Source organism: Thamnophis sirtalis, unplaced genomic scaffold, assembly GCF_051295495.1.
Source record: "Thamnophis sirtalis isolate CommonGarterSnake01/CBP01778 unplaced genomic scaffold, rThaSir2_p1.2 scaffold_8, whole genome shotgun sequence".
NCBI classification, from domain to species: Eukaryota; Metazoa; Chordata; class Lepidosauria; order Squamata; family Natricidae; genus Thamnophis; species Thamnophis sirtalis.
In genome coordinates this window covers 56,195,555-56,218,795 of record NW_028261388.1, presented here as the reverse complement: position 1 = coordinate 56,218,795, position 23,241 = coordinate 56,195,555, and the positions used below count along the sequence as shown (strand labels likewise).

Here is a 23,241-nt window from a genome sequence, read left to right as displayed (position 1 = left end):
TGTTTAACATCTACTCTGAGTCAATTTTCAATGAAGCACTGGAAAACATTGATGCTGGCCTCAAAGTAAATGGTGTTCAAATCAACAATTTAAGATATGCTAATGATACAGTTCTGCTTGTCAGTAAGCATGAAGACCTTCAGCTCCTCATCAACAGAGTCTCAGAAATATCTGAAAAATATGGCTTGAAGCTTAACATCTCAAAAACCAAGATCATGGTTGTCAGCAAACAACCCATTGATTTACCACTGATAAATTCAGAAGAAATACCACTAGAAAAAGTTGAAAGGATCACATACCTTGGTTTTAATTTACATGAAAGCTGGGACATGATCAGTGAAGTAAAGACAAGGATAGAGAAAGCTTGAAGAGCATTCTTCAAAATGAAAAAGGTCTTCTGCAGTCACAACATAAGCCTAAGTCTGAAAATCAGGCTTGTCAGATGTTACATCTTTTCTATCCTGCTCTATGGAGTACAGATTGGGTCTCTGACAAAAAACCACTTGAAGAAATTAGAAGCATTTAAAACGTGGCTTTACAGACGGTTGTTACATATAAGATGGGTTAAGCTGCCTGAGAAAGCAAGGGAAATCATCAAAGCCATTAAAAAGTGAAAGTTAGAATATTTTGAACATGTGATGCAACACCCCAAAAATATGCCATCCTTCACTTAATCCTCCAGGGAAAGATTGAAGGCAAACAAGGTCCAGGCAGAAGAAGAACAACATGGCTTTAAAATCTAAGGGACTGGGACAGTCCTCTTATCTATTGTCTCTGGCACTGTTCCAAGCTCCGAGGCAAATAAATATCAAGTATTTATAAGTTCAACAAAGCAGCAGAAGGAAGAGTAAGCAGAAAAAAAAAGAAACTCAGTATACCAACCCAACTGTTAAACAATCTCTTCTTTAAACTTTCCAAATCTTTTCGGCAAATATTATTTTCCACTCCTGTTGTTCATTCTGGGTTTTTGTTCTCACTGTGGCTAATTCCTTTAGCTTCTTCGGGCTGTCCCTTCCAACTCAGTGTCTCAGCGTCTCTGCTCCACTTCTTTTCAGCAAAATTGAACTGCAAAAACAGCCTCCCTCCTGGCGCCTTCTTCTCTCCAGCTCACCCTCTCTGCCAGTTTCGTGTTGCTCTCCTCTTTGAGTTGTCAGCAATAGTAACAAGTATCCGATTTCAACTGCTTCTCTGTCTGTTCGCTTCCTTCTTATGTGGTCGCCATCGTTCTGGTCCTAACCAAATGGCAGGATAGTTCCTCGTCCGTTTAGGGGGTTTCTCCTATCCGCAGGAGGATTTGCCTTATCAGCCCAGCGTCTACAGAGTATCCCCCTTAACCTGCTGGCCCCTTCAGGATCAACAGTGCTCAAAAATGAGCCCAAATGAAGAAGTTAGAGTTAGAGGTTAGGAGAGCTTCCCTTCCTCCGCTCTAAGCACGATGATGTCACCACCGGAAGAACTTTGCTTCATGGATACTAACGGTGACACTGAGGAGAGGATGACACCTAGTGGACTGTAAATCCAAACCATGAAGTCTGATGCAAGAAAACTATTGGTGACATAAGCTAATACATATATATATATATACACAGAGAGACTAATTACTAGGATTGAATACTTGTATAATCAATAAAACTGAGAGACATTTATTGGTATAAGATAATAGTGTAATATATAAATCTATGATATATATTAATTAAAGACCAAAAATTAAATAATCAAATAGGATAGAATACTACATAGGAATGTTTAGGGATTGAAACGTGATATTAATGAAAGTTAATTATTGTTGAATATTGAAATATACAATTATTTATATCATTGATATTACTGATAAAGTAGAAGTAAAAGTAAAACTTATATGTAATTGTGGGCAAGGATAAATAGGGGGATAAAAATGGCAACTTCAATAAAATTAGTGAAAAAAACTACACCCAATGTGATCTCAGCAACACCCCTCCTCCTCAAATCAAATCAAAGATCAATTGAGAATGCGTTGGGGTTGGAGAAAGGTGAAAAGATGGCAGAAACAGCGGGACCAGCTCCAACGATGCAGAGTATGCAATTAATGCTCCAGATGATACAAGAGGCACTAGCGAAAAGCCAAGAAGTGACAACTACTAATCATGAAGAAACAAGGAGGAATCATGAAGAAATGAAAAATGAAATGGGAGAATTGAAAGGAACTATCAAGAATGTAGATGACAAAATTGAAAAGATACAGAATGCCTTAATAATCAATGAACAGAAAATCCAGTGTATGGAAGAAAAAATAGAACAATCAGACCAGAAGATGAGAAAAATGGAATTGGAATATAAACAACTTAATAAAGAATTAGAACTATCAATAATCCAACTTGAAAATGAAAGAGCTGCATTCTACCTAAGATTTCAAAACATATCGGAAGAGAAGGAGAAAGACCTGAAAGGAAAAGTGATTAAAATCCTCACTGAATCTCTTCAAAAAAAAAGAACAAGAGTTGAGAGGAGACATCGATGAAGCTTATAGGGTGCATACTAATTATGCCAGAAGACATAGACTCCCGAGAGAAGTGCATGTAAGATTTGCTAAAGAAATGAGAGATGTGTACAAAAAAAACAGAGAAGAGACAATTACACTACAGGGAAAAGAGTTGATCACGCTCAAACAGATTCCACAAAGAATTTGGGAACAATGTAGGCAGTACCAATTTTTAACAAACCAGTTAAATAAAAACAGAATAATGTACAGATGGTTGGTACCAGAAGGGGTTCTAGTATCTTTGCAAGGAAAAAGATATAAGAGAATATAGTAGATGCACAGAAATTCTATGAAGAATACTGCAAGAGGGAAATAGAACAAGGAAGCAAAGAGGAATTAGAAAGTAGAGGTCAAGAGGAAGAAACATCAGAACATAACGAAAGAAACAGGAGAGAAGAACAGAGGCAAGAAAGAGAGAGAGAGCAGAGAAGGAAAGCGCGCGAGGGAAAAGTCAGATACAAACTAGAAGTAAAAAAAAACAACCCCAATTAAAGATGGATCAAGAAACAACAATTATCTCGATAAATTTGAATGGACTGAATGCACCAAAAAAAAGAGCCCAGATGTTTAATAAAATAAGAAGGTTAAGAATGGTGAAATCAATTCAGGATGATAGCTGGTGTATAGACTGTAGAACGAAAGAGAAAAAAGGAAATAATATGAAACTATACGGGTTTGTGGAAATACAATGCCCAAGAAAACATAAATTGAGATTTGAAAGAGACACCTATAACAATAGAAAAAGAAAGGGAGGGAAGAAGGAAGGCGAGGAGAGGAGGAAGGAAGTAGAGAAGGGAGGGACAAAGGAAGGGAAAGGAGAGGAGGGTGGAAAGGAGAGAAAGAGAAGGAGAGATAGTAGGAAAGGAAGTTTAAGTTTAAGTTTTATTTTATTTATATGCCGCCCTATTCCCTAAAAGGGACTCAGGGCGGCGAACAACTTAAACGGGAAGGGGAAACATACAAGTACAAAATAAACATATTAAAATGACCAACAACCACACCTGTCGAGAGGGGAAGGGAGCTCATCAACCCCAGGCCTGCAGACACAGCAAGGTTTTAATGGCTTTTCGGAAAGCAGGGAGAGAGGTGAGGGTCCGAATCTCTGCGGGGAGTTCGTTCCAAAGGGCCGGAGCTGCAACAGAGAAGGCCCTCCCTCGGGTCATAGCCAGATGGCATTGGCTGGTGGATGGAACCCGGAGGAGGCCGGCCCTGTGCGATCTAATGGGTCTTTGGGAGGTAATTGGCAGCAGGCGGTCTCTCAAATACCCAGGAAGAGAAAGAGTGGAGGAGAGGTAAGGGAAGAAGAAAGAGGTAAGGAGAGGTGGGTGGAAGGGAGAGAAAGAGAAGGAGAGGAGGGAGGAAGGGAGAGAAAGAGAAGGAGAGAGGGTAGGAAGGGGAAGAGAGAGGGTAAGAGTAGGGGAGAGGTAAGGGAAGAAGGACGGGGAAGGAGAGGAGGAAGGAAGGAAGTAGAGAAGGAAGGGAGAGAGAAAAGAAAAGAAAGAGAAAATAATGTGGTGTCATAACAGGCGCTAGGGATGGTAAACAAAACAATCTAAACTGTACCTTATAATCTTTTAAATGGAATAACAATAGTATAAGAATGGCAAAGAAAAAGAATAACCATGTGAATGTATACCTAGAATTGTATGTAAGAGAATAAATGATAGTAAGAATATATAGCACAATATAGGTAAACAATATTTGGTTATAAATAGCTAAGTATAAATAAATATAGAATTGTACATAAAAATGGATAACGAATAAGGAGACCATGAATGTAAGATAGAAAGGTATAGAAGGGAAAACACTAACTGCAAAGAAACCGATACGGTACTGCTGTATGATATATGATGGAACTTCTTGTTCCTATGTTGTCTTAAGTCATGTGTTTGTTTTTGTTGATGTGTTTATGTGTTTAAAATAAAAATTTATAAAAAATAAAAATAAAATAAAATCTAAGGGACTGGTTTGGACAAAACTCAGCAGCATTTTTCATGTGGCTGTTGACAAAAATAGGATAGCCAACATGATCGCCAATGTCAATGAAGGATATGGGACAACAACAAGAAGAAGAATTAAGGCTACCTGTAATTCAAATGAACAAAAAAGTTGTTCATTTATTGAAAGTCTCTAATTGTGCCAGTTATATTTTTAAAAATAACATTTTGCCATGTGAAAAGCTCCTTTATTTTAAATGAACACAGGTTATGAGACATTACTAGATTACATACTTAAATGGTTTGCTAAGCATTCTTTTCATGTCAAGTTTTATTCCAGAAAGCTATAAATGTTTGATGCATCAGATTTCTATATATTGATACTCAGAAGTAAACAGTTCTGAGTTTAATAGGATTTAATTTCAGATTAGCATACAAAAAATTACATCCTTTTATCATTTCAGAAAATGAGATAAGCAATGGTCTAAGAATTACCAATTCAAAAGTAATTGTGATCTGAATCCGAGCCATGATGCTTAGTAAAACATAAGCATTTTAATTGAGATTACCAAATATGCCAAATTTCAACTTCAACTCCACTTACATTTCTCTAATAATACAAAAGACTATCTTTTTCAGAAAGAAGATCAATCCTTCATGAAGATCTTTGTGAAACAGTAGGTGTAATGAACTCTTTCAAAAACTCACATTCAGTGAATGTTGGACATCCTAATATTAAAATTGGGACTGAATGTTTTAAAAAAACAATTAAACTACCACCCTAACCTACCTACCTCCCTTCCTTCCAAATGTGACACTGGGTGGCTAGCAACATGTAAAAATAACTTTAACAAAAAGTAAAATCCTACAGTGGTCAATGAGAGTGAACTCAAAACAACAATCAACAAAAACCTCTCAACAGGCCATCTATGAAAATTCAAATTCATTTAAATTGGAACTTTCAGTATTTCCAAACATTCCAGGAATTAGTTATCCTTTCAGTAATCTGAATCCAATGTCACAAAATTTGAAATAACCCCACTTCAGCACTGTGATACAATTAGATTCCAAAGGAGCCACAAGCATGACTTAGATCGTACCCTTTAGATGGGTCTTGGAAGGCCAGAATTATATAATTACCTCAGTGACATAATCAGGAAGAATAAAGCAGTGTTCCCAGTGATATTTAGCAATTGAGAAAATTGGTAAAAATATAATGTCTTCATAGCTGCCTTCCAATACTTGGGGAACTGTCAAAAAGAAGAGGGGATTCTCCAAAGTGAGAACAATGAATCAATGGAATAGCTTGCTCCTAGAGAAATGGGTTTTCCAACATGGAGGTTTTCAAAAATAAAACAATCATTTGACCTGGACTGGAAAAACTCTTTGCAAGATTACACTTTGCTTATATGGTAAACCTTTATCATGGTTACAAGAAAGGCAACTTTCCATGAAAGGAAGTAAAAAGAATGACTTCAAGTGGTTCTGACATTAACAGAAGGAAAATAGTCTCCAGTTTCAAGGATGCTGTAAGAGAAAAATGTGCTAGACATTTCATGAAATTATTAACTGATTTGAAAGAAGATAACTACTTAATGAAGCAAAAAACATGATGCAAGAATCAGCCGCACTTTGCTGTTTTAAATGCACCAGAAGAATCAAAGTGAAATAAACTTGAGATTGGAACACATAGATGCATGAAGTGGAAAATGGAGCTTCAATGGAGTCTTCAAACAGAATCCAGATGGTCATTTATCAGAGATTCTTTGGTGGATCTATATACTGAGCAAGAAAGACAAGATGACCTCTAAGTTCTTTTCCAGGTCTATGATTCTATAATGTTGCATGGAAGACCCCAAGGAATTTCCATTTAGCTGCATAAATCCTTTTTGAAGGCTTCCATCAAAATCAGACATACTGTATGAAACTGTGGAACTGATTCCTCCAAGCTGAAGGCAAAGGAAATCAAAGTCCAGAGAGAAGATTTGTCTCTGAAGAATAAAGAGGAGCTCAGGTCAGCTTAGAAAGCAAATGTATTCCTGATGGACAATATAGAGCAACAAAGCAAACTAGACCTGTTGAAGTCATCAAGGTGTTATGAGAATGCAGTTGATCCTTGCTAAGATTCAGTAGTAGAGAATGGGCGAAAACACATAAAACAGCAGATCCAGTTCAACAACAACAAAAATGTCACCAGGAGACTGAAGATTTCACCAGAACTCTGAGAATCCATTCTCCTCTAGTGTGACTTCACTGCTACAAATTAGAAACAGCCTGTATCCTATTTAAATAGATAAAACTTGGATTGTTTAATTGTGTTCTGATCAATGTACAAGATAACTCAGTGGGGCTATGAAAGTGCTAAGAAAACCAATTATTCTACTCTAGAAGGACTGTATAGCTTGGAATCAAATCAACAAGACATGCTCTTCAGGAAAAAAAAAATGAGGTAACCCACTATAATCTTGAGGAAACTTGAGATTTTAAAAAAATGATCTTAGTTTTGATTATCTTAATGGATGAAGGGCTGGACTACAATAATAGATTTTAAAACTATTTCTTCACTTCGGAAATGAATTATTGTGCTTAAAAAGAAGGCAGTAAGAAGGAGGTGCCAACGTCGCAATGATACAGACCAGTGGTCTCGATGCTCCGAGACCACTGCCGATACTTTTGCCACTGGGTGGTCCAATCAGACGTAAACCATCCCATAGAGACGATGAACAGGAAGAATATGTCTTGCTGATCTCAGAGACACCACAAAGTCCCTGATCGATCCAAGAGTTCTTCAAGCCGGCAACAAAAAGTCCAGCCCCAGGCTGATGAAGTTGCGATGACTCCGGAATGGAAGGAAAGTGGAAAGAGAAAGTGTGTCCATCTGGTGAGGAAACTTTATTGTTTTGGAAAAGGCTGCCCAATTTTTTTTTAAAAAAAGTTAAATCCGAAATCAGAAGAAAATAAGCGGCGAAATTAACCTATATTGGATTGCTTTGAATAGTGTGTTTAATTTTACTTTGTGGATTGAAGTGCTCGCAATATTTTTTTTAAAGAGAACGAATCAGTTTTTCTTCTTCTATTTTTTTATTTTTATTTTTTAACCTATGGATTAAAGTCTTCTTATTTCAACAAGGACTTTTATTACTTGCTATTAATTCTATTTGAGAACTCTATTTCTTTTAAGTTTGAAATAACATTAGAGAGTGGGAAGCAATACTGCCACTTGGAGGCTGGAGGCTTGAGTTTTTGAAACAATGCACTTTCCCTTTTCCTTTTGATCTCACTGACTTTGTATCTCGAGGTTTGGCAACTTGTTTATAGAAAGTGATAAGAAGCAAGGGCACGAATTGTTTTTACAGGTGCACTTTGAGAGTCTTACTGGCAGTGGGAGAGGAAAAGAAACAGAACCTTCTTTTTTGAAGATTATAAATGAACTTGTGTTTAAGCTAATTTAATATAAAAGCCAGAGTGGCAGTATCTACTAGCTTGTCAAAATGGCACAACATTCAAAAGAAACAATAACTTTGCAAAACATCTTGGCTGGAATTCAAAATTTATTAGAAATAACAGAGAGAATTGAGAAGATGATGGAAAGAATAGATTTATAACAGCAAAAAATGATTTGATTTTGATTTTTGATTTTATTAACATTTGTAGGCCGCCCTTTTCCCTGAGGGGACTCAGGGCGGCTCACATAAAATCAGGGAGGGGAAGTACAAACAATGACATAGACACATATAATAAAAGTAATAAGCAACATACATTCATCATTCGGGAGGGGTAACTATCCTTGTCCCCAGGCCTGATGGGCTAGCCAGTTCTTGAGGGCTGTGCGGAAGGCCAGGACGGTGGTGAGGGTACGAATCTCCACGGGGAGTTCGTTCCAAAGAGTCGGGGCTACTACTGAGAAGGCCCTCCTCCTTGTAGTTGCCAGCCGGCACTGGCTGGCCGATGGAATACGGAGGAGGCCCAATCTGTGTGATCTAATTGGTCGCAGGGAGGTGATTGGCAGGAGGCGGTCTCTCAAGTATCCAGATCCACTACCATGCAGGGCTTTATGAGTGACTAATAGCACCTTGAAGCGCACCCGGAGATCGACAGGTAGCCAGCGCAGCTCGCGGAGGATAGGTGTTATGTGGGTGAACCGCGGTGCACCCACAATCACTCGCGCGGCCGCGTTCTGTACCAGCTGAAGTCGCCGGATGCTCTTCAAGGGCAGCCCCATGTAGAGCACATTGCAGTATTCCAGCCTAGAGGTCACAAGGGCCCGAGTGACTGTTGTGAGTGCCTCCCGATCCAGGTAGGGTCGCAACTGGCGCACCAGGCGAACCTGGGCGAATGCCCCCTAGTCACAGCCGTCAGGTGGTGGTCAAACGATAGCTGTGGATCCAGGAGGACTCCCAAGTTGCGAACCCTCTCTGAGGGGCGTAAAATTTGACCCCCCAGCCTGAGTGATGGAATATTGGTCGAATCTTTGGGAGGGAAACACAACAGCCACTCGGTCTTTTCTGGGTTGAGCACAAGCTTGTTAACCCTCATCCAGTCCATAACGGCCTCAAGGACTCGGTTCATCACGTCTGCCGCTTCATTGAGTTGGCACGGGGCGGACAGATACAGCTGGGTATCGTCCGCATATTGATGGTATCTGATCCCGTGCCTACGGATGATCTCTCCCAGCGGTTTCATGTAGATGTTGAATAGTAGGGGGGATAAGACCGAGCCCTGAGGCACCCCATAAGTTAGGGGCCTAGGGGACGATCTCTGCCCCCCCACCAACACCGACTGCGACCTGTCCGAGAGGTAGGAAGAGAACCACCGCAACACGGAGCCTCCCACTCCCACCTCCCGCAGTCGTCGCAGAAGGATACCATGGTCGATGGTATCGAAAGCCGCTGAGAGGTCAAGGAGGACCAGGATGGAGGAATGTCCTCCATCTCTGGCCCTCCAGAGATCATCGGTCAATGCGACCAAAGCGGTTTCTGTGCTGTAACCGGGTCTGAAGCCTGACTGGAAGGGGTCAAGATAGTTTGCTTCCTCCAAGGACCGTTGGAGCTGAAAGGCCACCACCTTCTCAACAACCTTCCCAAGGAAGGGAAGGTTGGAGACTGGGTGATAGTTATTAAGAACAGCTGGATCCAAAGATGGCTTCTTTAGGAGGGGTCTCACCACCGCCGCTTTCACCTCTTCGGTGCCTCCCGAAGAGAGGCGGTCACAACCGCCTGGATCCAGCCTCGTGTCACCTCACTACTGTTAGTAACCAGCCATGAGGGACACGGATCCAGTACGCAGGTGGAGGCACTTACAGCCCTCATGGCCTTGTCCACATCCCCGGGGGTAACATCCTGAAACTCAACCCAGAGATGTTCCACCTGATCCTCTTGTGCCTCGGCTGGAACTGCGGGGATGGAGTCCAAGTCCGACCGAAACCGAGCAATTTTGTCCGCTAAGAATTGGGCATAATCCTCAGCTCTGCCCTGCAAGGGTTCCCCCGCTTCCCTTTTATTTAATAGGGAGCGGGTTATCTTAAACAGGGCGGCTGGGCGAGACTCAGCGGACGCAACCAAGGTGGCTATATGAGATCTTTTCGCTGCCCTAAGTGCCCTGGTGTATTCCTTGGTGCAGGTGGTTACCATTGCTCGGTTCGATTCGGACTTATCGGACCTCCATCGGTGCTCTAGGCATCTCCTCCGGCGCTTCATCTCCCGGAGTTCCTCGGTGAACCAAGGGGGTCTCCGGGATCCGCTGACCCGGAGGGGCCGTAGTGGCGCAATCCGGTCGAGAGACTCCGATGCCGCCGAGTGCCAGGCAGCAGCCAGAGTCTCCGCCGAACTGTGGGCGAGGGTATCAGGAATAACCCCAAGCTCCGTCTGGAACCTCATAGGGTCCATCAGTCGCCTGGGGCGGAACCACCTGGTCGGTTCCTCCTCCCTACGGTGGGGGTTTGGCCTCCGGAAGTCGAGCCTCAGTAGGCAGTGGTCTGACCACGACAGGGGTATGGTCTCACTACCCCTCAGACCAAGATCACACATCCACTGCTCCGAGAGAAATACGAGGTCGAGCATGTGACCCGCTGAGTGGGTTGGGCCCCGAATTACCTGGGTCAAGCCCATGGCTGTCATGGAAGCCATGAACTCCTGCGCCCCATCAGAGTGTTCACCGAGCGATGGCAAATTAAAGTCCCCCAGAACCATAAGCCTGGGGAACTCAATTGCCAGCTCGGCTACTGACATGATGGGGTCAGAGTCCCAAAAATTGAAGAGGAAAATGATTATAAAGACAAGACAACTGATTACTTTATCAGTGGAGTGAATGTGGTTGAAAGTGGGAAAAGGGGAGTATGGAAAAGGGAATTAGATCGACAGGAACTATACCCTGGATTTCAAGGCATGGAAGAAGAAAAAAGAGGAAAAATGATGGATTTAAGGAGAGAGAACTTCTCAGAAGCAAGATTGACAACCAAAGATAACCTGATTAAAATAGCAGATGGAGGGCATCGAGATTACTTAAGTGATGTTACAAGCTGCGGAGAGAAGTCCACAAAAATTTTATTAAGGAAATAAATAGAAGATCAATTCCACAAATGACAAAAGAAATAAGACTGTATTATTACTGGAAGGATACAGGCTGATATATGAAAATTGATAATAAAAAAATAGTTAATTTTAGTAATTAGTGATCAGTAATTTAGTAATTTCTAGAGTGCTATGTTAAGTAAATAATTGATAAGGATAATAAGGTACATACATGTGTTGGTTTGATGAGAGGAAATTTGATGTAATTAGCAAATGAATTTTTGTTAATAAATAATATCTATAACAATAACAATGAAATGACAAGGAATAAATTGTAAACAGCAATTTGGAAAGGAGGATCAGAAACCTTGTTATCAAACATAATTAATTTTCACTTAGAACATGCTATAAAGGGATAATGTTATTAGATGATATTAGAAATAATTAATGAAATGCTACTATGTGCTTGTGTTTTTCAATTTTGGACTATTTCATGTAAAAGGATGTTAAAACAACCACAGTCAAATGAGAAGCGTGGTATTGATGTTAAGAGGTCACCCTGTCGAATGTATCCCAGGATGGATTGGAGGGACTGCATTTTGAAGCACTTGTACGCCAGGTGTACATTGAGCTTCTTCAGATCCAGGATAGCTCACCACCCCTCCAAGCTCTTTGGCACTAGAAAAAGGATCGAGTAAAATTTCTGCCCCTTCTACCCTACAGGAAACTGCTCTATGGCCCTGATCTCTAAGATATGCCAAATCTCAGTCGCCATGAGACCTTTTTTGGTGATGCAGGTTGGGGTGGGATATCAAATGAAGTGCCTCGGGGTGTGGAGATGAACTCCAAGGAAAGATCTAGCTTTATGGTTTGCAGAACCCACATGTCTGTGGTGATCAACTCCCATTGGGCAGCGAAAACCTGTAACTGCCCTCCAATGAGAGGAGGATGTAGGGCGTCACTTGGATCTATGAAAGGGTCTGTTGCCGGACCTTCCAAATGGCCATCTGGGACAGCTTGCTGTCTCCCCTTGTCCCAAAAGGACTGTCTGTCCTAGGAACAATCACTGCCCTAAAAATAGAGGGAGTGGAAGGAAGGGGCATGAAGGTCTGCCTCAGGGGAGTGAAATGGCCTACGAAAATAAGGAGGGGGTCCTACGGTCCACTCTCCTATTGGTATGGGGCAAAACCTTCCTCTTATCCTTGTTCTCAATTAGGATGGGATCCAGAGACTCCCTGAACAGGTTACCTCCCTTGAAGGGAGCAGAAGCCAATTTCCACTTTGAACTCATGTCCGCTTGCCAATGGCAAAGCCATAAGAGGGCTAAAGCCCTGGACACAAATTTGGCCGCATTGAGGGTAGTATCTGCAGAATATTCGGCAGTAGCTTATTAATGTCCTGGCGTAGCCTGGTGTCCTCTGGGGGTAATCTAGATTGCATCTGGTTAAGACAGAGGTGGAAAGCCCTATTGAAAAATGAGGCAGAGGTGGTCGCTTAAATGGCCCAAGCTGTTGCCTGATGTGTCTTCCGCCCTTTCATCATCTGCCTTTCATTCTTCCATTAGATCTGGTAGTAGAATTGAAGCTGAAGAGACGCCACTGAGGCATCCACAGAGGGCAACTGTAATAGCTCCTCCATGCTTGGGTCCACCATATAGAGCTTCTTATCATTCCCACTGGATGTTGCTAGGAAGCCTGGCTGTAACCACTGATGTTGGATTATGTCTGCCAACAGTTTAGGTGAGGGGATAATGTTCTGCACTAGAGCAGGTTCGTTAAACAACCCCTCACTGGGATCCTGAAGATCCGCAGTCACCTTCCTGGGTTTGGCCAACACACACATGTGGGTGGTGGTCTTGGCCTTGTGAAGTAAGGATTTGAACAAGGCCATCTTAAAAAGACCAGTGAATGAGGGTTTATCTGGCATGAGATCTTTGTCCTCAGACAGGTCCTAATCAGTCTGCAGTGCACGGCTAAGGGTAAACAGGCAGGGCGCTGGTCTCGCTGTTGAAGCCCTTCCGCAATCCCCTGAGAAATGGCCCAGGATGTATCTCCTGTGACAGGGCTGGGCCCTGATCCTCCACTGGGCAGAATCCCGCCACAGTGGGGTTGAATCTTGCCTCCGGGGCTGGATGCCAGATAGGACCAGTCACCTCCGGCTTTGCAGGTGCTGAGCAGGAAAGAGATCAATTCCACAGGGAAAGGGACTCTAGATTCCTGGGTTCTTACAGAGCCATCAGGTTACAAATCCTGATGTTCTTCCTCCATTATAGATGGGGAAGGTTCAAATTGCAGGGGACAGTCCATTTCCTGCTCCCTTGATGGAGATTCCTGATGATCTTGAGCTCTAATCTGTCTTTGGGCCTTTGCTAAATGTTTTTCTAAGGCCTTTAGGGCCTCCTGGAATTCCTATCAGGGGCGGTGGATTCGCCTCTGGAATGTAGGGGCCAAACTCTGCTCAAGGCCTTCCTGGTGGAAATACCGGTTCCTCTGAGTCAGGGCATCTGAACTGAGTGTTGGCTAGATGAGGCTTCGGCCAAGTCGCCAATCCCTGGTAGGTCTCTCTCTGCCATTTTGAAAAAAGGGGGAGTCAGGCCTGTGATCATGAGGTTAACTGGCTAAAAATGAGGCCTAAGCTGATGGATGAGAAGCCTTTTCAGCCCTTGCTGAAGTTGGAATGAGTCCCAGGGAGGGAGGGAGGGCCGTGGATTGGAGTTCCACTGACCAACAAGCTGCAATCATGGGGAAAGAAAAATGGCGTGAACTGCCCAAATGGAAGCCCTACGTTCAATCCACAGAATATGACCTGTGCTGGCCAGTCTCCAGATGCGCTAGCCTGAAGAGGTGTTGACGGCCCTGCCGGCAACCAGAAAGGGATCAGTCCACATATGTGTGGCAAAAAGCAGCAAGGCTAAGAGGCAGGCTTACAAGGGTGCGAAAGTCAAATCCAACATGCCCGGCACCGACGACAATTTGCCGGAATGCTGGAGTTATAGTAATAGCAGTTAGACTTATATACCGCTTCATAGGACTTTCAGCCCTCTCTAAGCGGTTTACAGAGTCAGCATATCGCCCCCAACAACAATCCGGGTCCTCATTTTACCCACCTCGGAAGGATGGAAGGCTGATCTGAGGCATTGGGCTAAGGCTGCCTGTTGTGTTTGGGAGTCCATGGTGGTGGTGGCCCACTGGCAACCCAGTAAGGCCAACCACGCACCGGAAGCTGAGGGGAAGGAGGTCCAGGCAGCATGCGGCATCAAAGGAAATCCCCTCCTAGAAACCTGCCTCTGAAACTAGAATGATGCCTTTAACAAGGAAAAAAAGAGGAAAAAGAAAGAAAAGAAAAAGAAACAAAAGAAATTGAAAATCCAAGCTAGGATTAAAGACTGCAGAGAAGTTTTGGATTGCTCCTGGGCTAAATCGAATTGAAAACTCGACTCGGTGAAGGAGAGGAGGCATGGCCAAAGCTTTATAAATTGGTCTCTGGGCAGATAAACAGAAGTTAACCCATGCTTGGATTCTCCAACCAGCGCACAGGAGAACTGTTATCAAATGAATACTGTAAACTGATAAAAGTTTCACTGATACATGGTTAATAATTATCCAGGCTGAATGACTATCAAAGATAAGAATAACTTTTAAAGAAGCAGCACCTATGGAAGAAGCTTAGACGAAAAATTTAAAAAAGCAGTAGTAGCAGCAGTAGGTTGAAATATTTAAGATAGTATTTACAAAAGAGGGATATTATGGCTACATGTATATAGTGTGTGGGCAGGTATAGGCATAGATAATAGGTATCAGTATAGGCATGTTTAGCTGTCAACAGACTAATTATGAGATTTTAGAAAACAGTCTTCATTGACTGTTCAAAATAAATCATGCTTCACTGACAAACCATCATCCTACATAAAAAAGAAACAAACCTCTAGCTATAGTTTAGTACCACAGAAAGCATTGTATCTACATTTATGGACCCCCAAATATTGCAACCTGGATCTTAAACACATATTCCACTGAAATGATCCTTCCCTCATTTTATTAACTGATAGGGGATATTTATATAGCGCCATATCCAAATTTGCACAAAACTGATGCAATCCAGAATACTCTCTCTTCCAAATCTGTCTTCAGATATCTCAACACTCTTCGCAGCTTTCTGGAAGGTTAAAGGACCAATGGCTTGCCAGATTTTAATGGAAGCATGTTCCATTGAGCAGGGACAACCCCAAAAAGGATACACTTCCTAGGTCCAGTCATATGATAACATTTAAGGAATCTGGAGAGTGCCTATGCTATCTGATCTGGTGAAAAGGGCACGTACCAGTGGTGGGTTGCTGCTCGTCCGCACCGGTTCTCGCGAACCGGTTGGTCACCGGACCCAGAAGTAAGTTCCGGAACGCCTGCCCCGGCCCTGTCGCTCGCTCGCTCACCCCCACCTGTGTCATATTTATGATGGCTGCAGTGTCCCAGAGTCATGTGATATCCTTTTGTGACCTTCTGATAACCAAAGTCCACGGGGAAGCCAAATTCACTTTACAACTATGTTACTAACTTAACAGTTGCAGTGATTTGTTTAACAAACATGGCAACAAAGGTCATAAAATGGGGGCAAAACAGCAACAGAAATTTTGGGTTCAATTTTGGTCATAAGTTGAGGACTACTAACTTTTTCTACCAACATTTGGATGCTGGGCAACCAGGTTCTGGAATACTTTAATGTGGATTCCTGTACCGAGCAAGGGTTACATTCCATATTCTAAGTGTCCCCTACCAATTCTATCACTGCACACTTGACATTAGGTTAAAAATGACTCTAAATTTCTGTTCTTCCAGAACCTATCCCCACATTCAGGTAAACTTTAAGGACTCCCGTGCTGTAAGATATATTATTTTATTTTAGATGAAAAAAAGTCAGTTATAAAGTGAAGAATGATAATGCAACTGAAGAACATAATGCAATGTCAGCTCTAGCAAATTTTAAAATAAAGGACTCTTATTTATCCTTTTCCTAGCTCCAAAAGAGGAATTTATCTGCTCAGTGTTTATTTGACTACTTTCTCTGGTCTGAAGAGCACTGGTTTCCAACTTGCCAACAACTTTTACAGCAGTTCTATGAGTAGTAATGTTGCCTAACATTTCCTTCAAAAATAATTCCTTGATTATACAGTCAGCTGCTACACCCCTTATTGTTTGTCTGTAGTTACCAAAATTATCAGGATTACATCGATAATTAATAACAGAAGGAGGGGGAAATTAAACAAAACAGTTTGTGGATGTTGGAATTCAGAGGTGCTTCCTATAGTTCATAGGACAGCCTATGGTAATCACCACCCATCATCACACATCCAAAGAATGAATCATTCCATCAGGATTTCCTGTCTGTTCCTACCCCCTCTGTATTATATAAACTCTAGTATTTCAAAGAGTGCTCTGAAGAACCTCTGACAAAAAGAAAATCTTGACAAACAAATCAAAATTATGTGCATTTCTAAAGCACTTTACAGTTTCTTGGACAGATATTCCTGAACTATATTCACAAGTAAAAATACTTATGCCCAGCTGAAGCAGAATTAAAGATATAAGGCATTTCTTTCTATTTCGTCCAAAAGATTCTTCTAATGAGTGCCAACATGAATAAAAGAAAATACATATAAAATTATTAGCTACTATACTAAATTATATCAGTTATAAGCAAAGTGTTTAAAACCCATGTAACCCCAATCTTTTTAAGCAATTACTGAGCAAGATGGTACAATACTTACCAATATATGTAATAGGAAAGAGCCAGAACAATCAGCATTGAACAAACACCTGTTAACAAAAACATTCCTGATCGGTTTGTCAGCATATTTTAAATATATTTTTGTTTCCTTTCCAGGTAATGGCAAGGAAAAAGCAACCGGGAACCCAGGATTTTAGTACTCCTTGCTTGAAGAACAAATCTTCCTTGACATGAAAGGAGGATTATGATGACAAAAACACGGAGTAGCAAATCTGAAAACACTGCGTCCACTAAAACTGCCTTCTCAGAAACTATTGTCCCAGCATCATTTCTTTTCTCAATAGCATTATTGTTAAACAATCCAAATATTTAAATAAAATTTAAAGAACCACAATAAAAGTAAAGAAAATCATAAAGACCTTATGATAAACATTACGGTCAAATAAGTCACTGACTTAATCCAATAATTGTCTTAAGGAAAACTGCAATGCAAAGCTTCACAAGATCTTGTGTTGCACAACAGAGGGTGGGGGGTGGGAACAGCAAAAGATAAGATAATAAATGAAGTAGTGTAGATATGGAGATTTTTATAATTTACTCATAATAGAATTAACTTTTGTTTTAAAAAATCTAGGGAGTACCTTTACATTTATTTATATTATGCTTTTTATTACAAACATTTGCATTTATAATCAAGTATAAACAGGAACAATTATTACTTTAAAATAGATTCATAAAAGAAATGTGTACAACATAACAAAATTAAGGCTTTGGAATAAAAACAGAAGAAATAATTTTTTAACTATTGTTTAATAGCTACTAGTAGCTCAAACAAGTCTGTTGAATAAAAAAGATATATATGGATACAGTTCATATACCTACCTCAATTACTGTATTTATGTGTATGGCATACACCCATTGTGCAAAGCTTTAAATTAGTTATTTAATTTGTAGCATCAAATCAATCAGAGTGCTACAGAAGTGATTCAGGGACACACTGAACTTTCTGCCTTTGTAGCAGAGGTAGTATTCAGCAGGTTCTGACCAGTTCTGGAGAACCGGTAGTGGAAATTTTCAATAGTTTGGAGAACTGGTAAATACCACCTCTGACTGTCCCCACCCCCATCTATTTTCTGCCTCCTGAGTCCCAGGTGTTCAGGAGGAAATGGGGATTTTGCAGTATCCTTCCCCTGCCACAGCCACTAAACCATGTCATGCCCACCAAGCCATGCCCACAGAACAAGTAGTAAAAACATTTGAATCCCACCACTGCTTTGTTGGTTCAGAATATTGCAGCTTTCCCTCTGTATATGACTATGAATGACCTTGCAGGGCTGGCGGGGTGAACCAGGTGATGGCTTTCTGATAGTGACATGAGCAGCTAACTAATGACTTTTATCATTTTCACAAACTGACTATCTGCAGGTTTAGAGGGAAGAGTTGAACTGCTTGCTCTCACCCTTTTCCCCAAGTTTCTTTAAGTAACCTGATCTGGAGGATAAGAAGCAAAAGGAGACAGATTTATTCCACTGCTCTTTTTCAGTTTGTGCTCAATCATAAAAACACAAAGTACTTGTGATGAAGAAAGCCCACATTTTCAATCTCCAAGAAAAGAAAGATCTTGCCTATCTGCAAGAAAAATTCTTCAGGAATCCTTAGGCAGCACCCATAATTGGTAAAAACCAAACCCATGTTGGCTCACAAGGAAAAACTCTGTTAAATAATCAGAGTTCCACAATACCAAACTTTGATTAATAGAAAAAAGGAATTAAAATATAAAAGGGCTCTTAATATGTACTGGATTATGTGTCAGATATGTATTAAAAGTTTGGGATGTGATAAAATAACAATTTGTAATTATACTGGGTTCCTACTGAATTATTCAAAATGCTTTGATTTCCCAACATTAAGACTAAGAAGAGCACCTCACTTATCCTGGGGGAATCTTTTTTTTAATTTTTTTTAATTTTTTATTCTATTACATACCGTTTTAAGTATACATTCACATAATGGTTATTCTTCTTTACATTTATCATTCTTATACATTTATTATTTCATTTAATAGGTTATAATATACAGTTTGGGTTGCTTTGTTTACCATCCCTTCCTCTTGTTGTAGCACCACCTTATTTTCCCTTTCTTTTCTCCTTCTCTCCCTTCTCTACTTTCTTCCTTCCTCCTCTCCTTCCCCTTCCTTCTTCCCTTCCCTTTCTCCTACTCCTATTCTTCCTCTTCCCCTCCCTAACCTCTCTCCTACTCTTCCTCTCCCTTCCAACCTCCTCTCCTTACCTCTTTCTTCTTTCCTGTCATGGGGGAATCTGACAGGAAAAAATGTGGGGAACAATTAATATAATTCTGAATATAAGTTATGTAATCAGGGAGTGTGAGGTAGCTACAAATGTGTTACAGCATAGGAGGGAACGAATTGGCATACAGGGAAGAATCAATCAGAAAGGGCTGAGATAGATGATAGATAGATAGATAGATAGATAGATAGATAGATAGATAGATAGATAGATAGATAGATAGATAGATAGTGTTTAGATGTGCTCAACACAAACAGCTCCAAATGGAAGGCTAGTGTTAGAATCCATAGATACCCTCCCCTCTCTATCCTTCAAAAGGCTACATTTCCGTTTCTAACCTGGCATAGTGGACCAACAAGTGTGAAGCTAGTGTGAAAACACCAAAGATCAGCTTATTCTTTGGAATATAATGCTAGTAAAAAGTAGGAGGGCTAAAAAGATAATTAAGAAAACACAGAGCGGAGCTGTTAATGTATTACTTCTGTCTCCTGTAGCACAAAAGCTTTCCAGTAGTTTTTAAAGTATTTTTAAGTACTATCATACACTCAACTACTCCTGTTTATTTTATGTAATATAATCCTGTATCATAATCCTTTAATGTAGATGTGTATCTCATGAACCACAGATTAGTGCAATTTGCATGTCATTTTCATTAACATGGTAAATGCCAAAGATCAGAAGATGCACCTGTCCCTATTAGCTGCCATTATTGACCTATTCCAGTTCTGGAAATAGATCAACTTTAAAGGACTTGCAAAGCAGACAGATGGGCAAGCTGGTTTATTCTTATCTTCTTTTTTAGTTATTGCCCTTGAATATTTTCTCAAACATTTTCAAATGCATCACCAATGTAAGAAACAGCTCTCTTGTTTTAGATTATAAAGAATAAATTAGATTTTTGAAACTGCAGAGTTTTCAACTATTTACATATTTCTGAATTAATGACAGTTTTGCTTAAAAAACTGTGTTTGGGAGGCTGAATGTACCATGACTTTTACTCTCAAAGTATGTAATAGTTCCCAAAATGCTTTATAGCATAGGAGGGAACGAATCGGCATACAGGGAAGAAGTCCAGAAGCTATCCGCATGGTGCTTAAAAAACAACTTATATCTAAATACTAGTAAGACGAAGAAGATGGTGCTAGATTTCCAGAAGCACAGAGAGGAACCTGCTCCACTGTATATCGAGGGGAGTTGGGGTTTTTTACTACTGGTTCTGTGGATAGGATTTCCTCTTAAATTCTTGGGAATGCTCATTAGTCAAGATCTCACCTGGAAAAACAACAGGTCTTGGGGATTGGCAAGGCCCAACAGAGACTTCATTTCCTTAGAGTCCTGTGAAAAAAACAGGTGGAATAACAGCTGATGACCTCTTTCTATCGGTTCACGATAGAAAGTGTCCTAACATACTGCATTACAGTAATAATACAGATAATCCTAGACTTATGACCATTTATTTAATGAAGGTTTAAAGTTATGACAGCCTCAGAAAGAGTGACTTATGACCTCTACTCTCCGTTATGATGTTGCACTACTCCATGGTCAGTAACCAGCTCCAATTTACAACTGGTTGCAGTATCCTGCAGTCATGTGATAGTGATCTATAACTTTTTTTAACTGGAAAAAAGCAAAATTTCTGCCTAAAAGTGCCCATTGTGGAAACTGGTGACTTAACAACCTGTAATTTGCTTAATGACTGCCATAATAATTGTTGTAAAATGGAGTCCCACTAGATGTATGACAGAAATTCTTGTCCCAACTGTGGTCATCAGTCAAGGATTACCTATAATTGAAATGGTCTTTTTCTACTTTTCTGTTTTGCAATATGATTTACTGCAATTAGTAATATCTAGTTTTGGCTGGTTTTGGCCATATATCTTGATATAGAGAAATAGTATTTTGATTTCCTGAGTCATTTAATTTAGAAAATATTAATAACTACTATGCTGATGATTCTCTCAACCAACAAATATTTGCCAATTTCAATATTTTTTATCAAGGACTTTGAAAATACAGGAAATTTTCAGTTAGAAGACTCCCAATAACATAAAAGATTTTGTGCAGTTATTCTATTGTTACCTTAACAATTTCCCCGGATAAAAGCAGTGATAGAAATAATGCAGTAAAAATTATAAATGGTGCTTGACCTACATGTAGTTTTCTGAACAAAGGAGAATAATATCTCAATAAAAGCTTTTTCTTAAAACACAAACACAAAAGGATGTTCCTGTCAGAATAAACTATGAGGTGGGTAAGCAGTGGTCCTTTTCACAGCTCTAACCAGCTCGGCCAATAGTAAGGAATATTATGAGTTGTAGTTCAACACCTTGGTGGGCCACAGAATTCCTGTCACTGATATAATAATTTAATTAATTACCATGTTTGGTCCAAGCAAATTTACCATTAAAACACTGCCATTGCTTTATAATCATGTCAATGAAAGTCATTTCCCAGTCTCTTGGTAAAAATAGGGTGGTAGAATGAATGTTCTGCCCTGAATATATAATTGCTTGGATAGGACCAAGGGACAAGTATTATTCTAAGTTAGTTAAACTAGGATCATATAGACTCAGATCAAGCTGTAGCAACAAATCTCTACTGCAATATTTATTTTTATAATAGTTCTCTAGGGATCTATTTGAGATTGTGTTTACCTCTGTTAATTAAAGGAACACCCTCATGGGAAACAGATACCACTGCTGAGATTGTAGTACAGTTTCATTATTTTTAAGCAATGAGAATATCAGAATTCTTATGTGCTTTTTACTTTGTTTAAACCGGATTTTTAAATATTATTTGTGCAAACTATCCAATGCAATGTTTTTCACAATTATATATTAATGAGATAATATTAACCAAATGTCACAACTTGATTCTCTGTGAAGATTTCATAGGAGTTAAACAATCTGTTTAACAACCATATACTTATTGATATTGCTTAGCCACTTCAACTATTTTATATGCCATGACTTCTCCACACTCCAAAAAGCGTATCAGTCACTGATTGAGAGGAATTTTCTATATTCTGTTATATGCTTTAATCCAAAACTATGTACTATTCTGTATACATAATAGCCCTCCTCAAAGCCCCTAAGCAGCGTATCTTCTGAAGGTCTGTGTACATTGTACATGCACAAATGATATTGCCATTAGGATAGCTAATGAAGAAGTGGATCTGCACATAAACGTGTGTGGAGGCAGTCTGGGATGCCTACTAATAAGTACATGTCAATTTCTCATTTTGTTATATGATTCAATGTTACATTGTTTCCAATATTAAGTCACTTTATTCCTTAAAATTCTTTTAAAATGTTGACTGGTCACTTCCCTGTCCCAGAAGATCCTCACATACTTTGTATATTTACCACCTTACTTTCCTTATTAGTGATCTGCCCATTTAGACATATTGGGAAAGGATCTTTACTTGCTCAACAGCAGCAAAAATCAATAGAGCATGGGGGCAATTCAAAGAGTAAATAGGGTACATCCAATCTCAAATAATATCCTGAAAGTAGGCAAACGAACAAGGTCAAAAGTCCTGTACAATCAGGAAGAAAAATAATCTTCATGATCTTGTTCAGGGCTCAAGACAAAAAGAGTAATGCTAGCAAGTAAACTCCAGATAAACTGACAAGTTGTGTCAGGTCTCGGTCTCCCAGTATGTTGGGTTCAGACTTCAGAACTGAACAGCTGAGGCTGGTTCTGTGAATATTTTCTCCTTTTCATTTTTAGAGAAGGACTCATCCAACAGGATCATGACAGTAACTAACATATCATATCATAAACTTTCATGGATTATAATCTGCTTCATCAGATTCATAGAGCAGTCCTGAGAAAGGAGCTTTCTTTATATATACAAACGTAAGAATCAAAGGGTTGGAAGCAGGGTGGATAAAAATCTTTTTTTTAAAAAAAAGCAGATTTTTAAAATTTAAATTGTATTTTTAAATTTAAATTGGATTTTTTAATCAAATTTATTTTAATAAAATGCTTTTGGAGTAAAAATCTATCTAGTTTCCTATTTAAGATGCATTAACAATTTAATTTATTCAGCATGAAATGGAGCTTAGTTATGTAGCATGAGGATGTATATTCTGCAATATTTACATTTTTGATACTCATTCAAAGAATCCAAGTTATCTCTGCAAGCTGAGATAACATGTACTGCACTGATGCATTCACACACTTTCACAGTAGCCATGAGATAAATCATAAAGCAAAGTTCCAGAATATTTCTTTATCCCATTATC

At 39.9% G+C, this 23,241-nt stretch overlaps 1 protein-coding gene across 5 annotated transcripts in view; it reads right to left on the bottom strand.

The window, feature by feature from the left end:
• AGPAT3 (1-acylglycerol-3-phosphate O-acyltransferase 3) overlaps positions 1 to 23,241 on the bottom strand; it is a 116,111-nt gene that overhangs the window by 39,240 nt on the left and 53,630 nt on the right. The window contains exon 2 of one of the 5 annotated variants that reach the window (XM_087721723.1): positions 20,264 to 20,326. The exons of 3 other annotated variants lie outside the window; for them this stretch is intronic. The gene's annotated coding sequence lies outside the window, so the exon portion shown is untranslated. Of the gene's footprint in view, positions 1 to 16,725; positions 16,750 to 20,263; positions 20,327 to 23,241 lie in introns of those variants that run through there. One more of the 5 variants, XM_087721724.1, reaches the window with a different exon arrangement.